This window comes from Cebus imitator, unplaced genomic scaffold, assembly GCF_001604975.1.
Source record: "Cebus imitator isolate Cc_AM_T3 unplaced genomic scaffold, Cebus_imitator-1.0 Scaffold446, whole genome shotgun sequence".
In the NCBI taxonomy this organism is placed as follows: domain Eukaryota; kingdom Metazoa; phylum Chordata; class Mammalia; order Primates; family Cebidae; genus Cebus; species Cebus imitator.
In genome coordinates, this window is record NW_016107761.1 from 1246252 (window position 1) to 1273845 (window position 27594).

Genomic DNA, 27594 nt, shown 5'->3' on the forward strand with positions numbered 1-27594 from the left:
TTCTTTCTTTCTTTCTTTCTTTCTTTCTTTCTTTCTTTCTTTCTTTCTTTCCTTCTCTCTCTCTCTTTCTCTCTTTCTTTCTTTCTCTTTCCTCTCTCTCTCTCTCTTTCCTTCTTTCATTGGGGGTGAGATCTCACTCTGTCACCTAGGCTGGAGTGTAGTAGCATGATCTTGGCTCACTGCAACCCCTGCTTCCCAGGCTCAAGGGATTTTCCCACCTAAGCCTCCCGAGTAACTGGGATCACAGACGTGCACTGCTAATCCCCAGCTAATTTTCTGTATTTTTAGTAGTGATGGGTTTCACCATGGTGCCCAAGCTGATCTCAGACTCCTAAGCTCAAGTGATCCACCTGCCTCAGATTCTCAAAGTGCTGGGATAACCTGTGTGAGCCACCACACCGAGAACTTCCTCCTTCTTTCACCTGAGAAGTATAAGTCTTCTAAGAAGTTACAACTATTCTTGAGGAAGTCTTTTTCTTCTTCCATTTTAATGAACCTATATTTTTAATTTTAGTTATAATAGTTTACGAATGGCTAAAAGGAATCCAGTCCCCAAATTCTTGTGTTCGAATCTTCCTTTCCTCCATTTACTAGCCATGCGACATGAAGAAAATTACATATCTTCTGTCTGCTTCAGTTTACTCTTCTATAAAATAAGGCACTCTAAGTAGATGCTGAATGTTTTCTACTTGGAAAATGAATCCACTTGAAATGCCCAAGACACAGTAAGAATTATGTAAGAGCTTTCAATTTTAAATATTCTTGTTTTGCTCCTGTTCTGATGATCAGAAGAAGAAAGTGTCACTTCAAAATACTGTAGTGTCTCATCCATTTTCTTAGAAAATTAAATTCTCCATGACAAGTATTCCAAGAACATTCTTTTAGTTATAATCTCAGTTTTTGTAATAATAAAAAAAATCGATTTTTTAAATTGATTTTGAATCTTTGTGTGTACTTGCTTTAATTTTTTTCTGTGAGTCCTTCTCATACATTTTCTTCAACAGAGAGAGCCTGCCCAGGTGTGCTTACTATCACGTACTCTGTATTATGTCTTTCTAGGAGCTCACTGTTCCTGATAGTTCATCCTCTTTAACTTCAAGAGTCTTGGAAATACAAATTCTCCTATAATACTCCACCTGATTAGGCAATTCAAATGGTTATCTTCTTTTTTGGTTTCTTCAACTTTTATTTTAACTTCAGAGGTACCTATGCAGGAAGTGCAGGTTTCTTACATAGGTAAGTGTTTGCCATGGTGGTTTGCTGCACAGCTCATCCCATCACCTAGGTATTAAGACAGCATTCATTAGCTATTCTTGCTCATGCTCTCCCTCTCAGTAACCCCCTTCTGACAGGCCCTAGTGTGTCTTGCTCCCCATGATATGTCCATGTGCTCTCATCATTTAGCTCCCTCTTATAAGTGAGAACATGCAGTGTTTGGTCTTCTGTTCCTCCGTTAGTTTGCTAAGGATAATGGCTTCCAACTCCATCGATGTCCCTGCAAAAGACATGATCTCATTTCTTTTTATGGCTGCATATAATTCCATGGTGTCTGAGAGACTGTCATTATTTCAGTTCTTTTGCATCACATTTTCTTTATCTAGTCTATCATTGATGGGCATTTAGGTTGATTCCATGTTTCGCTATTGTGAATAGTGCTGCAATGAACATACACATGCATGTATCCTTGTAATAGAATGATTTATATTCCTTTGGGTGTATATCCCATAATAGAATTGCTGGGTGAAATGGTATTTCTGCCCCTAGGTCTTTGAGGAATGGCCACTCTGTCTTCCACAATGGTTGAACTAATTTACACTCCTACCAACAGTGTAAAGTGTTCCTTTTTCTCTGCAACCTTGCCAGTATCTGTTGTTTTTTTGATTCTTTAATAAAAGCAATTCTGGCTGGCATGAGATGGAATCTCATTGTGGTTTTGACTTGCATTTCTCCAATGATCAGTGATGTTGAATTACTTTTTAAATGTTTGTTGGCCACATGTATGTCTTCTTTTGAGAAGTGTCTGTTCATGTCCTTTGCCCATTTTTTAATGGGGTTTTCTGTTTTTACTTTTTTCTTGTAAATTTGTTTAAGTTCTTTGCATACTCTGGATATTAGACCTTTGTCAGATAGATTGCAAAAGAGTTTCTCCCATTCTATAGGTTGTCTGTTTACTCTGATGTTAGTTTATTTTGGTGTGCAGAATCTCTTTAGTTTAATTAGATTGCATTTGTCAATTTTTGCTTTTGTTGCAATTGCTTTTGGCATGCTCATCATGAAATCTTTGCCTGTGCCTATGTCCTGAATGGGATTGCCCACATTTTCTTCTAGAGTTTCCATAGTTTTGAGTTTTACACGCAAGTCTTTAATACATCTTGAGTTAATTTTTGTATATGGTGTAAGGAAGGAGTCCAGTTTCAATTTTCTGCATTTGGCTGGCCAGCTCTCCCAGCATCCTTTATTAAATAGAGAGTTTTTTCCCCCATTGCTTGTTTTGTCAGGTTTGTCAAAGATCAGATGGTTGAATGTGTAGTATTACTTCTGAGTTCTCTATTCTGTTCTATTGATCTATGTGTCTGTTCTTGTACCAGCACCATTGTGTTTTGGTTATTGTGGCCTTAAAGCATAGTTTGAAGTCTGGTAGCATGATTCCTCTAACTTTGTTATTTTTGCTTATAATTTTCTTGGCTATTCACGCTCCTTTTTGGCCCAAATAAATTTTAAAAGTTTTTTTTTTTCCCTTCTAACTCTGTGAAGAATGTCAATGGTAGTTTAATGGGAATAGCATTGAATCTATAAATTACTTTGTACAGTATGGGCCTTTTCACAATATTGAAATTTTCCTACCTATGAGCATGGAATGTTTCTTCATTTGTTTGTGTCTTCTATCATTTTTTGAGCAGTGGTTTGTAGTGGGGCTTTAGTGTAATACATTTTCCTCTTAACATTGATTTATCTGTCCCAGATATTCTGGTACATTGTCTCTTTGTTCTCAATAGTTTCAAACAGCTTTTTGATTTCTGCCTTAATTTTGTTATTTACCCAAGAGTCATTCAGGAGCAGGTTGTTCAATTTCCATGTAGTTGTGTGGTTTTGAGTGAATTTCTTGATCTGGAGTTCTAATTTGATTGCACTGTGGTCTGAGAGACTGTCATGATTTCAGTTCTTTTGTATTTGCTAAGGAGGGTTTTACTTCCAAATATGTAATAAATTTGCATAAGAGCCATGTGACAGTGAGAAGAATGTATTTCTGATGTTTTTGGGTAAAGAGTTCTACGGATATCTATCAGTTCCACTTAATCCATAGATGAATTTGGGTCCTGAATATATTTGTTAATTTTCTGTCTCAGGGGTATTAAAATCCCCCACTATTATTGTGTGGGAGTCTAAGTCTCTGTTTGTAGGTCTCTATGAACTTACTTTATGAATCTGGGTGCTCCTGTATTGGTTGCATATATATTTGGCATATGCGATTCAACAGGAAATTGCATATCCTGTTGAATTGAACCTTTTACCATTATGTAATGCCCTTCTTTGTCTTTTTTGTTCTTGGTTGGTTTAAAGTCTATTTTGTCAGAAACTAACATTGCAACCCCTGCTTTGTTCTGTTTTCCATTTGGATGGTAAATTTCCTCCATCCCTTTATTTTGGACCTATGTTTGTCTTTGCATATAAGATGTGTCTCCTGAAGACAGCATATCAGTGAGTCTTGGCTCCTTATTCAGTTTTCCATTTGGTGCCTTTTAATTGAGGCATTTAGCCCATGTACACTTAAGTTAGCATTGTTATGTGTAAGTTGGATCTTGTCATTACTATACTAGCTGGTTATTTCACAGACTTGTTTATGTGGTTACTTCATAGTATCACTGGTCTGTGTATTTCAGTGTGTTTTATAGTGGCTAGTAACAATTTTTTTCTTTCCATATTTAGTGCTTCCTAGAGGAGCTCTTGCAAGGCAGTCCTGGTGGTGACAAATAGCCTAAGCATTTGCTTGTCTGAAAAGGATTGTATTTCTCCTTCACTTATGAAGCTTAGTTTTGTCAGATACTAAATTCTGGGTTGGAAATTCTTTTCTTTAAGAATGTTGAAAAGTGGCTTCCAACCACTCTGCCTTATAAGGTTTCCACTGAGAGGTCTTCTGTTAGTCTGATGGGCTTCCCTTTGTAGGTGACCTGGCCATTCCCTCTGGCTGCCCTTAACAATTTTTTTCATTTCAATCTTGGAGAATCTGATAATTCTGTGTCTTGGGGTTTTTCTTCTCATGGAGTATCTTAATGGGGTTCTCTGCATTTCCTGAATTTGAATGTTGTCATGTCTTGCTAGGTTGGGAAAGTTCTAGATCATATCCTGAAATATGTTTTCCAACTTGGCTCCATTATCCGTATCTCTTTTAGGTACCCCAATCAGTAATGGGTTCAGTCTCTTTACATAATCCCTATTTCTTGGGGATTTTGTTCATTATTTTTTGTTCTTTTCCCTCTATTCATGTCTGTCCATCTTATTTAAAAAAGAATGTTCCAGCTCTGAGTTTCTTTCCTCTGCTTGGTCTGTTCTACCATTGATACTTGTGATTGAATCGTAAAGTTCCTGTGTTGTATTTTTCGGCTGTATCAGGTCAATTATGCTGCTCTCTAAACTGGTTATTCTGGCTGTCAGCGCCTGTATTGTTTTATCATGATTGTTAGCTTTTTTTGTGTTGGGTTACAACATGCTTCTTTAGCTCAGTGAAGTTCGTTATTATCACCTTCTGAACTCAACTTCTCTCAATTCAGTCATTTCAGCTTCAGCCCAATTCTGTGTTCTTACTGGAGAGATGTTATAGTCATTTGGAGGAGAAAAGGCAATCTTGATTTTTAAGTTTTCAACATTTTTGTGTTGATTCTTTCTCATTTTTCTGAGCATATATACCTTCAATCTTTGAGGCTGCTGACCTTTGACCTGGATTTTTGGAGGGTCTTTTTCATTGAAACTCTTCTTGTTGTTGCTTTCTGTTTGTTTTCTTTTAACAGTCATGCCGCTTTATTGTAGGGCTGCTATGGTTTGCTAGAAGTCCATTCCAGACCTTAGTTGCCTTGTTTTTTTTTCCCATGCTGGAGGTATCATCAGTGAAGGCCATGAAACAGCAAAGATGGCAGCCAGCTTCTTCTTCTGGAAGCTCCATCCCAGGGGGGTACTGACCTGTTGCTGGCCAGAACACACCTGTGGGAGGTGGCTGGAGACCCCTGTGGGAGGTCTCACCCAGTTGGGATAAACAGGATCAGGGAACTGATTAAAGAAGCAGTCTATCTGCTTTTTGGTAGAGCAGGCGCACTGCATTGAGGGGAGCCTTTCTCATCCAGATCATTTGGATTCTACAAAGTCAGCAGGTTGGAAGGCCTGAGTTGACTGAACTGTGGAGATGGAGGCTGCCCCTCCCTGCCAGGAGCTGCATCCCTGGGAGAGATCAGAGCTCTCAATGTAGAACCCTAGCTGGAATGGTTGAAGCCTCTGCAGGGAGATCCTGCCCAGTGATGAGGAAGGGATCAATATTTCATTTAAAGAAGCAGTCTGGCCATGATCTGGTGATGCAGCTGTGCCTCATTATGGGGATCTTTCCTCATCCAGACCATTTGTATTCTCCAAAGCTGGCAGGTTAAAACAGCTGAGTCTACTGGACTGCAAAGTTGGTGGCCACCCCTTTCCCTGGGAATTCAGACTTATCTCAGGGAGATTCTAGCCTGTTTCCACTGGCTGTCTGGAATTCCAAGCCAGTGGGTCTTAACTTGTGAGATGCTGCGTAAGTAGGGCCTGCAGAATGACGCTGCTTCACTCCTGGATTCAGCCCCCTTCCTAGGGTTATATGCGGACAGATTTCCCACCTTGCTGGGGATCCTGGGGGTGGAATGTGTAAAATACCTGGGTCTCTGTGTGTGCATGAGCAGCTGCTCTGCTAAGACTCCACACAGCTCTCTGTATTGGATCCAAGGCCCTGTTGCTGTGGGCTCGTGACGGGATCGCCAGATCCATGGGTTGCAAAGATCTGGGGGAGAAGTGTGGTTACCTGGGCAGGGTTGCACACTCACCCACTACTTTTCTTGGCTGGGGGTGGGGGTTTCTTTGGCTCTGTACTGCTCCTGGTGGGCCATCGTACCCCCAACCCCCTGCTTTTCTTTGTTTGCTGCAGGTCAAGTTGTTTGCCTAGTTACTCCCAATGTGAGAACCTGAATATTTCAATTGACAGTGCTAAATTCACTCACACATTTCATTCCTCTCCCTGAGTGCCACAGACCACAGCTGCTTCTAATTGCCCGTCTGGTAGACCCTGAATAGTTATCTTCTTACTGTCTGGAAGACTTAATATAGGATTTGATCCTGCATTAAAAATTTTTTTTCACCAATGAAGGAGAAGTTTGTAATCATCCAGGATTTTAGAAAATATCCAGACAAGAGTAGGTACTATTGTATAGCTAAGTATATGATGGAGAACCTCAAAACTTGCAGCTATATAATGCAAAATACGAATTCTGTATTTGAATTGAGGAGCGAACACAGTAATATGTTTGTCACTAAACCCAAATAAGTCTGTTGGATATTACTTGTCCATAATTAGAATAATCTACTGGCAATATTAAAAGGACACATCTATTTTACATGAAAAGTAATTTCCCTGAATATCACATATTTTGGGAAAGCACACTGTTGAATTTGTGCTTATGTGTCCAAGAATGACCAAAGATCGGTGAATCAGCCTCAGTAAAAGCCAATGACCACTCTGAGAAGTGACTCAGAGGCACCAGAAATAGTTCATAGGAATTGACATGCAAACAGGAACTGCAAAGACCACGGTATCTTCAGAATGCAAAAATGTTTAAAGACCATGGTATCTTCAAAATTGCAGAAATGTTTAAAGAATTACTAATTCAACATAGTAAACTGAGTACCTTACCATACAAGAGAATAAAAAATAACAATAAAAATGCTGAAACAAGAAAATATGTTTTCAGAATCAGAAATGTTAAGGGCTTCTGGAGGTTTGAAAGCTGCTAAAACTTGTGCTTATGTGGAAATGAAAATAGAAAACAGAACAAAGGCATTAGAGCTGAGCAGCACTCTTCATTAAAAGAACAAGCTTGGAATTAGTAATAATCTATGGGATTATGGTTAGGACAATTTTAAGAAATCGATACTGCAATATAGAGTATATCAATTGACACCTGCACAGTAATGCTGTATAACAAGCCTCCCTCAAGTCTCACTGGTTAAAGCAATAATCATTTATTATTGCTCATGATTCTAAGTGTTAAGTGGACAGTTCTGCAAATCTCAAAATAAACATGATAATATTCCTTCGTTGGATATTTACTTCACAAATGTTTTATTCGTTGCTGTGGTTTCTTTTTCATCCTGTTAACAAGGTCTTTTACAAATTAAGTTGAAACGGGAGAATTCTCTTATTCCCCTCACAGGGCATGTGACAGGGGTGTGACTCACTCCTTTGATGCCCTCATGCTCAAATCCCTAGAGGGAGCGTGCAGACGGGCATGTGAAGAGGCCTTGGGGATGCTTCTGGGCTCCCACCCCATGGCAGCATCTAGGGCTCCCAAAGCCCAAATGGGAAAGCATTACAGCGCACTCCTTCAGTTTTGCCAGCTGCAGACAGCTTCTATTAGTCAACTCAATAGACCCTCTGCTTATTGCAAGGACAAGGGGCCAATGTGACAGCCGGAGTTTTTGCCCAGCATACTGGAAGAATCAGATCATGTGTGGACTGAAAGGCTGAGTGCAAGGGAAGGTTGAACGACGCTACCATCTTCATTTTCTCCTAATTCTAAGTTGCAAACAGAAATTTCCCTCACAAGTTTTCTGGATTGTAAAAGAAAGTTCTTTACTACGATTGTGGACATTCCTTTGTAATGCCAATTTCGACTTTACATTTATTTAGGGATTTTTTCATTACTCCTAAAGAGTGTCTCAAATGTAGCTGGAGCAAGCAGGTTAGAACATTAGAGGTAAGCTACCTGGCCCCGAATCTAAGGATCCATTTGTCTCTATTCTGCATAAGAAGAGCTGGGCACTGGCTAAAGGCTATGCACACTCACAGAGCACTGATGAGGCCTCCTCATAAGGATCCACACTGGGGTATCTAAAAGGAGACAGGCATGTGCAGTCTTCTGTTGCCCTGCTTCCTCCCTGATTATATGTCCTTACAACACAAATTTACGTTTTTCTCTTTATTTATGAGAGAGGTTTCTATACAATGCCTGTAATTCATTCTGAGTGGCTATAGTTTCTCTTTTATAGTCATATTTACATACTGATTCCTTCTAAATCCCCATGGTAGCACTGACAACTGAGGCAAAAGATCCCTGTATTATGAGTGCCCAAGGCAATTGAAGTTTGCTGGAGTTCTGCCATAAGCCAAAGTCCACTTTGTCATTCTCCTACCTTTTTTTTTTTTTTTTTTTGCCACGTTGGTTTCCTGACTTTCAAGACTGAAATAGTGCAGAATTTTCCCCTGCTGCTCCCAGTTCATTTCCCTTCTTCCTTCTTTAAAGCCCAGCTGCTTCATATATATTACTTCATCATATTATCCCTTCTCACTGTACTTCCCTTATTACCTTCAGAAATTTTCTGATTCAGTCCTTCTGCCTGCTACTAATGCAGTCATCACTGTTAATACTATTCATCACATAGACAGTTTGTTCACTAGCGAGGCTTCTGAGTTTCTTGACCTCCTCTACCCTGAGTCTTTCCCTTCTCCAGTCCTTTTCAGACTTGCTTCCATGATTATAGACCATTTAAGGAACAATACAGATCTTTCAATATTTCTATTTAAAGGGTCCTATTGTTCTACCACTACCTCCCTTCTGTTTACCTCACTAACTCCCACAATTCTTCTATTTCTCTGCCCTCTGCCGTTCACAGAGCCCACAACTTTTAAACTCTCATGTTTTAATTCTTACATTGTTTTAATCATATTTTAAGGTTTAAGATGCACTTCTCCTTATTTATTTATTATAATTTATTACGCACCTCTCCTTATTCCCTAGGATATTAATAACTGATGTATTACTTAGTAGAGTGTGTAGGAAAGACAGAAGAGAAAAAAGAAACATCAGCAGGTAACTGACACAGGTTTAAAGGCATAATAAGAATCTGAAAACAGGTTCACAGATACGGTAGATGCAGACACACTTGTGTCTCATTTCTATTTGGACCCATGCATCAAAATTTTGAATACTTTGAGGCTAGGAGTGGTGGCTCATGCCTATAATCCCAGCACTTTGGGATGCCAAGGTGGGCGGATCATTTGAGGTCAGGAGTTCAAGACCAGCCTGGTCAACATGGCAAAACCCTGTTTCTAGAAGAAAAAAAAAAAAAGATTTAAGACTGTAATATCAACCCCAATTAAATCCAACTCCCTATAGGTTCCTATGAATGGCAGAGTTGGGAAGGGCACTAACCCCCCTGCCGGGGATTTGTTCGATTTATCTTCTGTGATTGTAATAGTCTTCTCCTAGGTTCCTCTACTTCTAAGCTTGCCCTCCCTCATTGTAGCCACCAAACCAGAGTCTACTCTCAACAGAGAAGTCAGAGTGATTCTTTAGGTTAGATGTTGTCAGTCTTATGCTAAACTATACAGCAGCTTCCCACTTCACTCAGAGAACAGCTTACAGCCTGAATGGGCCTACAAGGTCCTAGGTGATCCCCCTCCCTGTTATATTCATTGCCTCCTCTCTGTTCCTCTTTTCCCTGCTTATTTTTTTACAACCACACTGGCCTTCTGGCCATTCCTCAAATACACAAAACACGCTTCTGCCTTAGAGCCTCTGACCAAGCTATTCCCTTTGCCTGGAACATCCTTCTCCTAAGTATCGCAGTTAGGCCGGAAAGAAGCTTTAATTATTCTAACAGTGACAGTTTTCCTAAAGCAACTTTTCAATTTTCATACATTTCACAATTCTCCATTGCTCACCAGATGAAAAATTTGCTTCGGAAGGGCATTTGAATTTGTAAACATTTCGACCATAGCTCATCCTATTTTTGACGACGGAATAATATAAATGTTACTTTATCAAATATACTTCATACCCTTACAAAATAGTCTTACACAATTTGATGCCTGTTCATATATTTGCTCCTGTTATTTCTACCACCTTCTTCACATTGTTCAATCCTTCTAATGACTCAAGACACTATTAAATGCTTTCCTTCTCTATGAGGCAGCAAATGGTTCTGTTTACTCTGTTTTCACTGTGGTATAAAGTAGATACACATTTTGGAAAAAAACAACCATGAAGATTATAGAAATTATACTATTTTTTCCAATATTTTGAAGGTCAGGAAATTCAGAATAGTTAAGCTATGGTTTGCTTCTACTCAAATTTACATTCCCCACCACTTGAAATCTTCCAAGAGAGGATTTCCCTCATTCAAGTAAAAAACATTTGATTCAAGAGGGGGGAAGGGAAGTGCTGGGTGGAAAAGGGCAGGGTCCCTGGTGAGGGCTCCACCCTCTGGCCTGTGCCCATGGACCTAAATGAGGACAGGTATTTCTGTTTTTGCACTCAAAAAGTTGCCTTTTGGTCCACCACGCCCTCCATCCTGTGCCCATATAAATGGGAGACCTTAAGCAGAATCAGACACAAGAGGCTGGATGTCGAGATTGCAGAGGAACACACCAGCAGACACAGCAGCAGACACTGGCAGACCAGATGAGAAACGTTGAGGGCAAGGGCAAGGTTGAGAAAGGGAAGCTCCTTTCTCGGGAGCACCCACCATTCCCATGGGATGGCAAATGCAGGAAGCCAGGGAAATCTACAGTATGAGTAGCCAAGGTTTATCTTACTCCTGTGCGTTTTGAGCAGGAATAATTTTTGAGGAATCCTCCAAACCTATTTCCTACATAAGGTTTCTTATGTTGATACCTTCTCATTTTGTCTTTGTCACACTCCAAAACCACTTTTTTCTCATGGGGAAGGAGGAACAGGAAAGACTTTGCTTAGGACTGCTGGGAGCTAGAAGGGGAAGGGGCACCGGCAGGGTTTCTGCACAGGAAAGGGGCGATTCTGCAGCGCTGTGGCTAAACTGCTGGCACAGAAGTACACAGCTGAGTCCCTGGGTTCTGAGGGCTGGATCTTCAGAATGGAGAATGATGCATTAGGCATCTGAGCTGAGAATCGATCCTTGGGCATCCCTGAATCATCTATCGGATCCTTGTTGTTAAAGTAAATTAGCAACTCCAGTCCCTGCATCATGGTCTGTCTGTACCAGAAAAGCTGGGTGTGACCTGAAATTGGTTCACATCTCAGAGTCGCTTCTTGTCCCATCTCTGTCACCTTGTGCTGGGGTGACTGGATAACTCCAGCATCGGTGTGCTCTATGAAAGAAGACAGAGTTGGAGGCCAGAATAAAGAAAATGTCGGGCATCATCCCTACAGAAGCCCAGCATGACAATGGTAAATGTTCTGAGGACTCACTTGCTACTAGGATACAAAGGGACACACAGCAGAGGGTCCAGGAGCCCATGGCAGAGTGAGAGCAGATGTGGAACATTCTAGACCAGGGCCTCTGTGAGTACGAGCAAAGAAGTGAATTTTGTGACATTTTATCCCCACAGGATGCATCTGTCAGTGACATCACTGAATGGGCCACCACCCCCAAGTTCTTTAAGAAGAGGCTGCACCTCTGGGAGATGAATCAGGCAGAACTGAACTCAACTATAATTGATCTGAGATACAGATGTACATTTGCAGAGGCTCCATGTAGATTGGTTTTGATATTATCAATTCATAGTACCTTTTCCAAAACATACCTTACCTAGAAGCCTGTCCTAGAAGCTGAAAAGGAGAGAAGAACAGTTCTCTCCTAGAGTCTTGAGAAGGAATGCAGCTTTCCCAAGGTGTTGATTTTGATTTTTACTGGGTTTTGAACTTCTGACCTCCAGAACTGTAAGATAATTTTTTGTTGTTGCAAGCCACCAAGTTAGTGGTAATTTGTGTCAATAAAAATTGAGTACCTTATAGTAGCCATGGGACTGATGGGTGAGAGGCAGAAGCCAGATACACAATACAGGTAGAGACAGGTGCATGATCACATGGAAGGAATTTAAAATCAGGCCAAAGGAAGCCTAGACAAAAACATCTTCTTATGTCTACCCAGGACTCATCTTCTTCCAGGGGTCACACTGGACTATGCCTCTTAAGTGGATATGCTGGTGGCGTCACTGTGATCGTCAGCTCCCGGGGGACAGGGTCCTTCCTTCTGATGTGGTCCAGGCTAGCACCTCCATTTCTTGCAGTTCTACTCTCTACATTCAACAGAGAAGGTAGGGTTGGCCTGGGCTGGTTTGGGTCCAGAAAGGGTTGGTTACTAATTCCTTTATTCCAAGTCATCATTCAAGACATCTGAAAACCAACTTCCTGAATCTAGGTCCAGCCTCAGGGTTATCCTTAACGATCTTCTTCCAGAGAGCAGTCTCAGCTCCTCCCCATAGACTTTGGATGACAATGAAGCCACAGTGCCTCCTAGTGGCCAGTAGGCCAGAACATCACCAATGTGCTTTCTTTTGCCAGGACACAGGGACTTGTGCTTTGTTTCACTGAGTACAGGGGATACAGGACATTATGATTAGTGGGTGTTAGAAGGCCAAGAAATAATATTGGTGCTGTGGGGTAGGATAGAAACACCTGAGACATTGATGGTGAAGTCAGAAAGGTGGAGACATAATGTCAGCTTTAACACTGATAAGCAGCAAGTCTCAGTGTGAAACATGATGCAGAATCCGAATTTAACCCATTCTCTATCTCCTCCAAACTGCCAGCCAACCCTGTGTGGAAGAGAAAGTTCCCCACTGATCTTAGCTCATGTTGAAGAAGCACCAAAGAATCTAGCTTTTCTCTAGGGAACCAGGAGAAAAACAGGAAAATAAGGACAGACTAAAGTAAAATGAAAAGAGCAAATACCGTAACTGATTTCCCTTCCCATAGACAAAATTTGGCAAGGAATAGGAAGATTAAATCAGGATTACTACTTTAGGGGAGCCCCACAAAATGGGGTATGTGGAACAAACTGTTGCCCAGGAAATTGGCTTTAAATGGGGTAAAACAATAGCCACATATCAGTTACTCCCTGAAATTTTGACCACTGCCCCTCTGGAATTTTCATAAAAGAGCACAAATGCACCCCCACAGTGAAGCAATTAAATTAATTTGAAGACTAATCTGACCTAATCTCTTTATTCTGTTTTCCATCTTGCCATATGGTCCTATGGAACACAGAGGTTATGTGATAGAAATAAATAACAATATAAGAATACTCTATTAATTTCATGCCCCAAACAAAGGTATGTCCCAATTTGATTATGAATGTCCTTTAAGTTTTTAAAAAATAAGTATTTGATTGAAATCAGAGTTTAACATCTCTATACCATTTATGTTAAATATCAGACAAATCACAGACTAAGAATCTAACATTACAATTAAAGGAAAATTAAAATTCCAAGTAAAGTTATTTTCACCTTAATCCCAATAATTAAGGATAATGGCACTTACTCTGTTGTTATCTACACAGTTGGAAAAAATATCAAAAACAACATTAAAAACTTCAGTTAATTAAAGTCCTAAAGAAATAATAAGGAATAACTTGCCTGGAATGATGGGGAAGGCAAGAGCCCTGGGAGGTGAGCATGGCAGTCCTCCTGCGCTGGAGGGCATTTGCGGATCCTGACTCAGCACCCAGGAAGCTGACTCACAGGCCATCGGGGTAAAGGAAAGGCCAGAACATATGGAATGTGTCATTGCTGAATTCCAATGTAACAATGAGCCGGAGACAAACCTGTTCTCCAGGTGCTCCAGGACACCTCAAGCCTTAAATTGTGATGCAGCGAGCCTGATTGTTTATACCTACAGGCACTTTCAGAAGCACAGAAAAATTATCTCTGGAGAAAAATATGGTCCATCCTACACCCAAAATTATTTCTACAACCATAGTGTTTGGCACAGTGTCAAACGTTATTAGACTCGTAGGGAGAAATACAAACACCATGAAAAATCAAGCACCCTGACTGAGAGGTAGCACAAAAAGAAAATCAACCAAAACAGCCCACGAAGATCTCAGAGGTGAAAATGATCAGACACACTCTGAAACAACTCTGTGTCCCATGTTCAAATAATAAAAAGTGAGCTCAGGAAATGTTATGAGGGAGTTCCTAACTATAAGTAACATAGCAGATTGGAAAAAGAAAAAAAAAGAAATTTTGACAAGGAGACGGTGAGTGGTGGTTTTTCATCCATCCCATTGGTGAGGTTTTTATCAGTGGAGGAAAGGAAAGAGGGAGGTGTGCAATGAGCAAATGAGCAAATGAGCATAAAGTCTGACTGCCATCAGGTGTTAGATTGGATAAGGAGGGGGAGGAATTCAGGAGGGGCTAATGGACAGTGACAATGCTTTCAGGCAATATTCAGCAAACTGCTTTTTAAGTAATTCTAACCAACACTTCAGAAAGATTTCTAATATTAGAGCATTTTGACAGAAGTAGAGTAGTGAATATGGAGCTAGACACACAGAGTGTATTATCAGAGGGGGCAATTGATCAGGGCAACTGATTGCTTCAGAAGTTCTTACAAGGAATATTTCAATGCACTAAGGAGCTTTTAATATACAAGCAGACAAGCAGAAATGTCCTCAATAGACTCTGAATTGACTGGTCCAGGTCTATATATATTCTTGGGCTGGGATGATTACATAGAAGAGTTAGAGAGTTCAAGAGAAGGAGAATTCACTTGGAGCTAAGATTTGGGACTGGGTGCCAAGGTATCGATTCATGTGCATTTCTCTGAATTTGAAAAAGGGCTGAATAACATAGCTGAAATTATAATCACTATCATTAACAACATTACTATTACCATACTTTACCAAAAATAAAACAGAAGGGAAAAGATTTTCGAACACATACTGCGTATTGAGACTTTGCTAGAGAGCCAGGTTGTCACCAAGGATAACAACCAGGTCATTCACATGCTGACAATTACAGAGAGGGGCCTGCTGTTCATTACTTGGTGCCATCACCATCTATATTATTAAGTATATTGCATGTGTTTCATGGGCACATACTTTTATGACAGAGAAACCATCACTACCCCTGAGGACTAAGTCTCTGATGAGTCACTTTAGATTTCTTGAGTTGTCCCTGAAAAGTGTTTCAAATCCCTGAGACATAAAAACAAGAATTATCGTCTTCATGTTTTAAGAAATAGTTCATTTTCTCCCATGATATGAATCCTAACTGTATCTGAAAACTTGCTTCTTCCCTGGGAAGATGAGGAATAAGGAAAGGCTGCTGTGAGCTGATAGAGGAGAGGAACCCTGCAGTTTTCTGCACAGGAGGGAAGTGTCTCTGCAATGCTGTGGCTAAGCTGTTGGCACAGAGATACATGGCTGAGTCTCCAAGCTCTGCAGGCTGGATCTTGAGAGTGGATTCTATTCCTTTGAGTCTCTTTGCAGAAAATCGATCCTTAAGCAACTGTGAGTTATCCTCATTGTGATATTGAATCAGAAGCTTTGGCCCTGTCCCAGAATCTGCTGGTACCAGTAAAGGCCAGCATGGCCAGATACAGGATCACACCAAAAAGCCACAGCCTGCCTTTTCTCTGTGATCTTATATCTGGGGGACTGGGCAACTCCAGCTTCTGTGAGTTCTGTGAAGGAAAAAGACAAAATTTGAAAATAGAAAGAAGGAAATAGTTGAAATAATCACTGAGATATCCAATGTGCCATGGTGTTCCTAGGACTCACCTGCTCCCAGGAGACAGAGGGCCACCCAGCAGAGGAGCCTGGTGACTATGGCAGGGTCAGGGCAGGATGGGAGTTTTGCCCAATCAGGGTCACTGTGAGCAGGAGCAGAGGAGGAGGGACGTCCTTGTCCTCTCATGGCAGTTCCCACAGTGACATCATGGCCTCCACAAACGCCTACATTCTTAGAAATCAATTATTATAAGTTAAAACAGAGCACAAAGGTGCTTTACCATATTTATAGACTGTGTAATTCATACAAGTGTTCTCACTCACATATTCAGGGCTTGGGGGATTAGGTCTCTCACTACATCTCTAGGCCCATCCTCTGCTGGACATTTCTACTCGGAAGCCTCAAAGGAAACTCAAAACAAATATTAGTGACCTCTTGATTTATCCTTCTCTTTGGGTATTTCCTTTCTATCAGGTCCTCTATGCTCCCAGTCCTCTAGGGTAATTGACCCAGCTTTATCGTAGAAGTGCATTGAACTAGCTGACAAACTCTAGACTAAAGGGATAAAATAATTCTCTGAACACAAAGTGGGGAGAATTCATTTTATCTGAAGGCCAATGACCAGTTCCCTTTTTGCAGTTATCAATCTTCGTTATGCATTACGGATCAAGCCTTCACCAGGGTTCTCTGTAGATCCTGGTCACCAATATGTTGAAAGTAAGTTCTGATATCTTAACCAAAATGGGTGAAGAACACTCTAATTCCTGAAAACCTGAGTGTGAATATCTAACAGTAAATGCAAAATTGAACAGAGCTTCTGGAATCTTAAACACTTACCCTTCTATTATATCTTACAATTGAACTGCAGTGTTAGTATCCAGCAATTATTTTACAAATTGTGCTGCATTAGTTGTGACACACTTCTCATTGTCTGGATAGTAGGGTGGGAAGGCTTGAGGGATTGGAGAAGCCCCGAGAGTCAATATGAATGAACTAACCAAGGACACATGTGTTCAGAGAAGAGGAATAGTACAACTCAGCCTAGAGGAATCCAAGCTCCTAAAACCTAGGGGACAGCCACATGTCAAGGTTATCAGGTGAAGATCTGTGGTTGTAGAATTATCAGAACTATCAGAATTACCATCTCTTTTTCATATAAATTGTCTATCATTGCAATAGAAAAGCTGCTAGTCGGAGTTCACCTTATGTTGGCACCAATTAATAATTTCATGATGGAAAGTGTCTTCACATCACAGTGTCACTACCTCTTCCATCTTTGTGACCAGGGGTTAAGGCCCTGGATGACAACAGCATTGAGAGGGTGGAGGCTTGGTGGCTGCAGACAGGACTTATCAGGCTGCATGTGATATACTTGAAATTGGGGCATCCTAATTCTAGGAAAGACATTCCGCATATGTTCTCAGGCCTCCCCTGCTTCCTGAGTAGAAAAACAAACAAACAAATAACAACCATGATTGTGTCAGGGCCCAAAGGGGCATCTTATTGCTTAGGGAAGGAAATATCAGAGTTCTGGGAAATCTGGTTCTTGTTAAGAATATTTGCAGAGTCACTGCAATTTGAGATAAGCCTATCTGGAAACATCTACAATTGTCCACTCCTCTATCCTACATTTCCCTTACATCCTCCTGTCCATTATCCAGGACACACTAGAATGGGTTAGGTGTAGGGTAGAGGCACATTGCTAAGGTTTCTCTGATGTTCTCCCAAGGAGGCAGCTGTTCTCTCTTTTCATGGGTCTGTGCACATTCAGGTTGGCTCCTGGCTCTTCTCCATCTGCCCTTCAAGTAGGCTTAGAAGCTTTTCCACTCAATAGTGTTCTACAGTTCAGAATTCACTACTGAATAGAACCCACTGGCATCAGTGAAGAAAGAAGAGTTTCTACTGACCACTCAAAACACCTGAAAACTAGATGCTGAATGCTAGGATGAGGCCACACTTTTCCTTTAAACACAACTTTTCAGGCAACACTTGGCTCTGTTTCAAAAACATTTGGACCCCATCAAACCTCAGTACCTCCTGATGGCCAATGGTTCAGAGTCACTGGCCTTAGATTCTCCATCCATGGCCCAGGGATGGTGATGGGATTTCTAAATTATCAAATTAGATCAGGGCTACTATCAGACAGTGTTTGTGGGGAACTGAAGGGAATTCCTTCCAGCTCCATCTGATCCTTCTGTCCTTCTAGAGCCCCGTCCCTGTTACACAAACACATATTATCCAACCACAACTTAGGACAAGCACTATCCCTCCTCTGCATACATTCATTAGCTCCCCAACATCTGTGCATCCTTGACCAACCTGCAGAGAACTCAGAATCTCCTGTTTCAGTTAAAACAGTCCTGTGTATTTACTAAATGGCTTCTTGATATGCATTGTTAGCCAAGTTTTGTGCTCATCTCAGAGATATCAAGCTTTTTGTCCTCAGACTATAAATTCTCTTATCTTTTGGGGGGACTTTAAAAAACATCACAGCCTATCCCTATGGAAAAAGTACATTATAGGACTAAAAGAAATCTTATCTTGTATGTTCATTTTACGATAATTATAGAATATTTCAAAGATATTGAAAATGAATATAATAAATACCCACCACCAAACTGAAATCATGCCAACCTTTTGAGATCTTAAGATTTTCTTCTAATTGTATGTTAAAAACTGACACCTTTGGAAGAGCTGAATCATACAACAAACAGAATATTAAAATATATTTCAATTATTAATATCTTTTCACATTTGCTTTATCTCTTTTTGTGGATTTTACCCTCAATTTCTGAAATAAAACACTTCATTCTTAATAATTCCGTGTGTTTCCCTAAAAAGAGGCCATTATTTTAGATGACCACAAATGCCTTTATTACACTCAAAAACTTAACATTCATATAACATTATTTTCTCATCTATACTTCACGTTCACCTTTTTCCAGTTGTACCAATGTGTCCTTTGGTTTTGATTTTTTTTCCTACAGGACATTATCAAAGATTATGCATTTATTTTGGTTATCAGGTCTTTTTAGCCACTTTTAAATTAGACATCTCTTTGGCCCACTTATATTTTACAATTTTCATGGCCTTAATTTTTGTAAGAGTTCATATCAGCTGACTGGTAAAATGACCCACCATCAGGATTTCCACATTATCAGAGGTTAAATATTTTGGCAACTACCATGCCATAGTCAATGTGTGTTTCCCATTGCATCTGACCAACTACAAGAACATACCATGTTATCTTTACCCAGTTTTGAATACTAAATTTGACATCATAGACATCAGATCTCTCCATTGTGAAGGTATCATTAACCTTTTATAGTTAATAAGCAATTAGTGGAGTGATACTTGGACACAATATAGATATCTTGGTCTCCAATAACCTTTCACATGTTGCTTTTGGCATCAACTGATGGTCTCTGTCTATAACTACATTAATGGTTACAATGATTTTCTAATTAAATTTACTAACTAGCCTTATTCTGTAATGAAGAGATTCTTCCATCTTTTTATTGTTGTTATAGGCTTACAGGTTTTAAAAATTTGTTATAATTTAGTATCCTCATTCTTCTTTAATGTTTAGATACTTGTGTTTGGCTGGTGGGAGTCCCGTGAAACTGGTTCTATGGATTTTTTGGTATGTTTTCTGGGTCCTGAAGCTTCCTTGATTTCTGCCAAAAGATGTTTTTTACTTTCTCTGCTCTAGATTTAGAAGACGCTTTGTCTGTTGTTTCTTTTAAAAGCATTTAAAAATTAAATACCATGCAATAATTCTGCCCATTACTACTGGGAACACGACTGCAAAGATATAAAGTTATTGTCCATCAGCTTTATATTGCTTCTTACATATTGTATGGTTAGAGTTAGAAAATACATAATTTTAAAATAATAACTTCATATTGATACCTCCCATTCAAATCAACACCAGAGATTCCTTCTTCGTCTTTTCCTACTTCTTACTTGTATCTCTCTTCCCTTTCTAAGAACTCTGTTTCCCAGCAATGTCAATACATCTACCTATTCTCTGTTTTACAGTATATTAAAACTGTTTCAAAAATATGCACTAAAAACACTAACAGTAACAAATCTCCTAAGTGAAGTAAAACCTCAACCTCATTTAGCTTTATAATAGTAAAACTACTAAAATCTAAAGACAAAGAGAAGCTAGAAAACAACCAGAAAAGAAAAGCCCTTACCTCAAAAGAAAACATACAAATTATCAATAATATATGAAAAGATGCTTAGTGTCTAATGTTTTGGTCTTCTAAGTTCAGTTTATTACACGCAACATGTTGGAAAAGCTCTTTGACATTGGCCTTGGCAATGATTTCTTTGGTATCATAAAAAAAGTTCAGGCTACAAAAGCAAAAATAAATGAGACTACATCAAACTTAAAAATTTCTGCAGGTAAATAAAACTGTCAACAAAATGAAAATGCAACCCATGGATTTGGAAAAATCTTTGCAAACCATATCAGATAAGAGATGAATATACCAAACGTATAAAGACCCCATACAACTCCTTGACAAGAGAACATATAACCCTGTTTAAATTGAGCTAAGGGCCTAAACAGACATTTCTGCCAAGAAGACATAAAAACCACCAACATGCTCAACATCACTAATTGCTAGAAAAGTGAAAATCAAAGCTGCTATGAGATTGCACCTCACATCCATTAAGATAACCATTATTAAAAAGATAAGTTTCAGAAGTATGGAGAAAAAGGAACTTTTGTACACCATTGGTGGAAAAGTAGATGGATGCAATCATTAAGAAAATCAGCATAGATGTTCCCAAAGAAACTAAAAGTAGAATTATCATATGACCCAGCAATCTCTCGGTATACACACAAAGAAAATGAAATCCCTATCTCTTGGAGATATCTGCACTCTCATGTTCATTGCAGCATTGTTTACAATAGCCAAGATGTGGAAACAACCTAAGTGTCTACTGATAGACAAATGGATGAAGAAACTGTGGCATACCTGTGCAATGGAATATTATTTGGCTCTAAAAAATAATGAGACCTTGCCATTTGCCACAACATGGATGATCCTGGAGGACATTATGCTAAGTAAAATAAGGCAGACACAGAGAAATAGTGTATGATATTTTTATAATTTATAAAATGTCAAATATACAGAGAGAATGAAATAGTGGTTACTGGGAGGATGGCATGGGGAGGGAATAGGAAATGGGGACATTTAGGTTGAATGATACAAGATAGCAGATAGGCAGGTTGAAGAAGCCTAAAGGTCTAAGGTATAACATGAGGACTATGGTTAATAATAATGTGTTCAGATATTTTTCTAAAGGAGTGGATTGTATCTGCTATTGCCACAGGGAGTAAATGGGTAACTATGTGAGATGATGGCTATATTAATTTGTTTCACTATAGTAACTATTTTCCTATAGGTCTGTATCTTATAATATCATGTTATATACCTAAAGTATACGTAATAAAAAGTAAAAGGTCAAAAAGAGATGCTTAACATCATTGGTCATTAGAAACATGTAAATCAAAACCACAATGAGGTATCACTTCGCATTTACCAGGATGGCTATAATAATATTTAAAAAGAAGAACAAAACAGAAATTAAGTGTTGGCAAGGCTTTGAAGAAACTGTAAGGCTTTGATATTGCTATGGGAATGTAAAATACTGCAGCTGCTGCAAAGCACTGTTGGGCAGTTGCTCAAAGCATTAAATATAGAATTCCCATATGACTCAGCAATTCCACCCCCAGGTATACACCCAGAATAATTGAAAGCAGGAAATCAGACAGATACTTGTAGCCCAGTGTTTATTGCAAGATTATTTCTAATAGTCAAAAGGTAGAAACAACCCACATGTCCATCGGCTGATGATCAGATAAATAAGATGTGGTCTATACACACAATGAAGTGTTATTCAGCTATATAAAGGAGTAAAAATCTGACACATGCTACAATATGGATGAACCTTGAAAGCATTAGGCGAAATGAAAGAAGACAGACACAAAGGGAAATATCAAATATATATATTTATATTTATATATTTTTTAGATGAAGTCTCACTTTGTCACTCAGGCTGGAGTGCAGTAGTGTGATCTCGGCTCACTGCAACCTCTGCCTCCCAGGTTCAAGCAATTTTCCTGCCTCAGCTTCCCAAGTAGCTGGGACTACAGGCACACACCACCATGCCCAGCTAATTTTTTGTATTTTAGTAGAGATGGGATTTCACCATTTTGCCCAGGCTGGTCTCAAATTCCTGAGCTCAGGCAATCCACCTGTCTCATTCTCCCAAAGTGCTAGGATTACAGGTGTGAACCACTACGTCCAGCCTAGGGAAATATATTTTATGATTTCCTATATATTAACTATCTAGAATTAGGAAATTTATATAAACAAAGGGTAGGTTAGACGTTACCAGAGGCTGAGAAGCAGGAAAAATGTGGAGTTATTGCTTAATGGATGTAGAATTTCTCTTTGAGATCACGAAAAACATTTGGAAACAGCAGTGATGTTTCCACAGCATTGTGAGTGTGCTTAATTCCACTTAATTGTACATTTAAAAATTGTTAAAGTGAAAAATTTTGTATTATGTACATATAAAACCTTTAAGATTAACATTTGAAAACTGTGATAATATATATTATATATTTTATATAGATTTAACACTGTGGTAACGTATATGCTATATATTATATACATAAATATATAACTGTGGTTACATATATCTGTAACCACAGGTTTTAAATGTTAATTTTAAAATGTCAATTAAAACCTCCAAAACTGCTAAAATAAATATTGACAACTCACTTCTCCAAGATGGAACCTAAAGACAATGAAAGGAACTCAAGTAATTTAAATATGCTCTTAGTATCCTGAGGGGCCTGATTCCAGGAAACCCTGTTGATACCCTAATCCCAGGGTGTCCACCTTCCTTACAGTCAGCCTTTCATATCCTTGGGGTCCAAATCAGCTGATACAGAGGGTCAATCACAATATATCTCAGAAAGGGTTTTCTGATACAGTTATTGTATTAGTCTGTTTTCACATAGCTATGAAGAAATACCCAGAACTGGGAAATTATAAAGGAAAGAGGTTTAATTGTTAACAGTTCCACATGACTGGGAAGGCCTTAGGAAACCTACAATCATGGCAGAAGGAAAAGAGAAGAAAGTCACATCTTATATGGTAGCAGGACAGGGAAAGAGAAGGGAAAATTGTCACTTTTAAACCATCAGGTACTGTGAGAATTCACTATCAGGAGAACAGAATGGAGGAAACCGCCCCCATGATACCATTACCTCCCACCCGGTCCCTCCCTTGAAATGTGGGGATTACAGTATTTGAGATGAGGGTGGTGATGACACAGAGCCAAACCATATCAGTTATAATTTTCTTTTGTAGTATAATACAGTTCCACTAGTCCATATCTTTTCTCATATTTGGGACTATCATTTCTTTGAAAACTTTGCAGTCTGGTTAAGTTTGCAGTCATAATTCACTGTTTTAGATTGGAATACCCTGATTCCAGGGTACAAGCAATTCTTGTGCCTCAGCCTCCTGAGTAGCTGCTGGGACCACAAGCACGTGCCACCATGCCCGGCTACTTTTTAAAAACTTTTTTATAGAGACAGGGTTTCGCCACATTGGCCAGGCTTGTCTCAATCCCTGACCTCAAGTGATCCACCCGCCTCGGCCTCCCAAAGTGCTGGGATTACAGGCGTGAACCACTGCACCCAGCCGAGAACCTATTTTTATGTTAGTAGTAGTTTATGTTTACTTTTCTGTGAAATGCCTGTTTAGGCTAAGTATTGCCATTTTATAGCGTTGTCTTTTTCTTATCAAGGTTTGAGAATGCTTTACTCATTTTAGATACTAACTCTATTAGACAAGAACAGCTATGCTACAGAAAGCAAAATAAAAATAAATCCTAAAATCTCATTGGCTTAATTCTATGAAGTCTTACTTCCCATGTCCACAAAGCCCAGCATGACATAAGTAGCTTTATTCCGTGGTTGTTCATCAAATTATGACCCAGTGTGCCGGGCTGCTTCCATGTTATCATTAGGCAATCGGTATTGTGTAGCTCCCAAGTTTATCAGGGCATGGCAAAAGAGTTGAAGAGTATCTGTCCAGAAAAGAGTCAACGGCAGGTTTGAGACTGCAGTGCTTTTAAAGTCCTGCTTGCAAGATTGACATCTGGCTGACATCTGGGAAGCTGGCTGGTGATCAGTGCCCTGTGCTGACATGAAGTTTCTCCTAACTGAGAGGAGTAGCTCATTTTGCCTAGACTGGTGTTGCAAACAGAACACCAGATTTCCTTCTGGGGTGTAGATTTTGGGTTTATACTAGGCAGTACCTCCACTATAACCTCTGGGGTGTTGAATCTCTAATGAGCTCCACAGGCAGAAACATTGCACATGTGTTAATGCATTTTTGTTTCTGTGGGAAGTGAGCTCTGTGTGACCCCTCCTGGGAGGAAGAGAGCATAAGGAAGCCGATGTGTGAACTCCTCTAGATTCCTCCTGTGTGTTTTCTCCCTATGATCTGCTGCTGAATATTTACTATGGCACTGTAATAAATCTTAACCATGAGTACAACTGTATACTATATCCCATGAGTCTTTGCAGCTCATTTCCCTGTCTACTTGAGGACTCCCATCACAGTGCCAGGAGTTATTTCTTCTTCTTCTTTTTTCAAGATGGAGTCTTGCTCTGTCACCCAGGCTGGAGTACAATGGCATGATCTTGGCTCATGCAACCTACGCTTTCTGGGTTCAAGTGATTCTCCTGCCTCAGCCTCCCAAGTAGCTGGGATTATAGGTGCCTGCCAACATGCCCAGATAATTTTTTGTATTTTTAGTAGAGACAGGATTTCACCATGTTGGCCAGGTTGGTCTCAAACTCCTGACCTCATGATATGCCCACCTCAGCATCTCAAAGTGCTGGGATTACAGGTGTGAGCCACCATGCCCGGCCGCCACAAGTTATTTGTAAGGGCTAGCCTTGGGATTGCCCACATCAGTTCTGCACACATCCAGTTATTCAGAACCTCTTCATATGTTCCCAACCCTTTAACTGTAAGCGAAGCCTGGAACTGAAGGGAAGCCAGGGGACTTTGGTGAGCATAAATGGTCTTTGCCATGCTGATTCTTCTTCATTTGTTTGCATCTCTCATGGCTTTTCCAGCCTACAGTGATACTCTCTGTTAAAAGAGCCACCTGACATCCAGAAATGTTTCAAAAAGTCTTAAGGTCAGGGTCAATACTTTTGTCTTGTGCTCTGTCACATTAGTTCACCTCATAGGAGCCTCATCATCAGAGCTCAGACCTCTGTGTGTTCCCGGCAGTAATGTTATACTTAATTTAAGGTGTCAATCTAACCAGATTAAGGCATACCTGGCTAGCTGGTACAGCAGTATTTCTTGATATGTCTGTGAGGGTATTTCTGGAGGAGATTGGCTCGTGAATTGATGAACTGTGTGGGGAAGATCTACTCTCAATGTGCACGGGCAAATCCAGTCAGCTGGGGGCCTAGATAAAAAGGCAGGGGAAGGGTGAATCTGCACTCTCTCTCTCAGAGCTGAGACATGTGTCTTCTACATGCCTTCTTCTACTGTGGCTTGGCTTTTCATTTTTTATCACGTATTTTGATACATGACTAAAACAACTAATGTAAGTATTTGTGTGTGTGTGTGTGTGTGTGTGTGTGTGTGTGTGTGTGCGTGTGCGTGTGTGTATGTGATGGAATTTCACTCTGTTACCCAGGCTGGAGTGCAGTGGTGCCAACTCGGCTCACTGCAACCTCCACCTCTGGGGTGCAAGTGATTCTCGGGCCTCAGCTTCCAGAGTAGCTGGGATTATAGGCACACACCACCACACCCAGCTAATTTTTGTGTTTTCAGTAGAGATAAGGTTTTGCCATGTTGCCCAGGATGGTCTCAAACTCATGAGCTCAAGCTGTCCGACCTCCTTGACCTCCCAAAGTGCTGGAATTACAGGCATGAGCCACTGTGCCTGGCCAGTATTATTTTTTGTGGCTTGTGTTAAGTTTCCACTAAAGTAGTCTTCCCTCAAAGGATAAAAATATTTTCCTTAATTTCTTCTGGTAAAATTTAAGTTTTTCTGTTTATAGTTAAGAGTAAATGTACCTGAAATATACTTTATGTAAGGAATGAAGTAGACACTCAGGAATAAGAGGGAGGAACATATGCTCAGTGCAGAAGAAAATTATCTGTAAAAACACATCCCAGGATGGGAAACAACAGAACATATATGAGGAAATAACTGAACATAGAGGAGTGTGGCTGGAGCAGACAGAGCCAGGGGAGACTTGTGCAAAATGATGATGGAGATGTAGGTATAGGGCATGCACATATAAGGCAGATGATAGAGGACCTCATGAGGCTATTGCCCCATAGAAGAAAGGCAGCCAGGAACAGAGGTCAGGAGTGAAGGTTTGTGACTATGAGTGGAAGGGTAGTGGAGGGTAGGGAAAGGGGCAGATGAAAAAGTCACTGAAGCCCACAGGGGAGAGGAGAAGTCCAGGCTTTGGGGTTAAGAGAATCATCACTAATCTCAACTAACGATGCCTTGGATGCCTTTTCCTTTCTGCAAGCAGAAAGAGAGAGCTACAGAAGAGAGACTCAGCAAGCTAAGCGTGTTGGGATGACCTTTAGCTGGTCTGAGACTCCAGTAGGAATGGACGTCAGCACTGAGGGTCATAAGGCCCCTGCTCTATGGCCTCCAGCCTGGCCAGGGCTCTCAGACTCCTATGGACGTCGGACTTCCCAGGTTGGGGACAGACACAAAGCAACCTCAGCCTTTCTAACTGCCCTTTATGTGCAGAGAGGAGGCAGCTGTGCAGCACTGTGGAGTCACTGCTGGCACAGAAGTACACAGATGTCTGGGAGCCGGTAGTGGACTCCAGAGTGAGGGGGAAATCCTCTGTGTTTGATCTAGAGACATTGTAGCCATCTGGGACTTCTCCTTTGCTAACGTCTTTAACACCATATGAATAATGGATCAGCCTCAGCCCATGCCCCAGGTCTTGTCGATACCAGAACATATAACGATGGTTCTCAGTCTGGTGACATCTAAGAGTCACTGGTGTTCCTGTCTCCGTGACCTTGTGTCTTGGGCTCTGGGTGATTCTACCATCCATGTGTCCTATAATAGAAAACAACAGATGCTGTCATCCCAAAAAAAGGCTTGTATTGAGGTCTTGGGAATTTCAGGGAAGGAAGCCCACCTATGACCAGCCCTTACCTGCCCACAGCAGACAAAGGGGCACGTAGAAGAAGAGCCTGATGCCCATTTCAGCTCCAGGGCAGAACTCATGTCTCTCAGCCCTGCATGGGGGAAATAGAACTTAGGTTCTCAGTGACTCGATGACATCAATGCCCCTGTCAAAGAGTTGAGCTGCAAAGTTAACCTGCCACACCCCTTCCATTCTCCACAAATATAAATCAAGTATACACATACACACATACACACACACAGAAAAAAAATGAATATATGTAATTTATGGTATATACAGCAATATTTATAGAACATATATACAATTTAATAGCTCAGAATGGAAAGAATTTGTAGGCTATTTTTAAAGATATAAGTCCATATGCTCTTTGCAAGATTTTAGAAAGAAAATGCATTCCTTTCTGCATATTTTATTCCCATTAGGATACAATTCTTCATGTATATACTATTTTAATTGTTTCTAGTATTTATGTAGTCTAAGGGACATTTTCATGGCAGTCTGGTGTCTTTTATAACTCATCTGCTCAAATTCGCGTCCAAGTACCTTTTACTAGATTTTCTCTTTTCTCAAACTCTGGATAACTGGATGTCAGCCTACAGTGATACTCTCTGTTAAAAGA

General features: G+C 40.2%; 1 long non-coding RNA gene across 1 annotated transcript; it reads right to left on the bottom strand.

The window, feature by feature from the left end:
* Positions 1–9384: 9384 nt before the first annotated feature.
* On the bottom strand, positions 9385–17525 carry LOC119468541. Its single transcript, XR_005197235.1, has 3 exons — positions 15772–17525; positions 11457–15674; positions 9385–11356 (listed from the first exon to the last, which is right to left on the bottom strand). It is a non-coding gene; the product is annotated as an uncharacterized LOC119468541 (long non-coding RNA).
* Positions 17526–27594: the final 10069 nt, after the last annotated feature.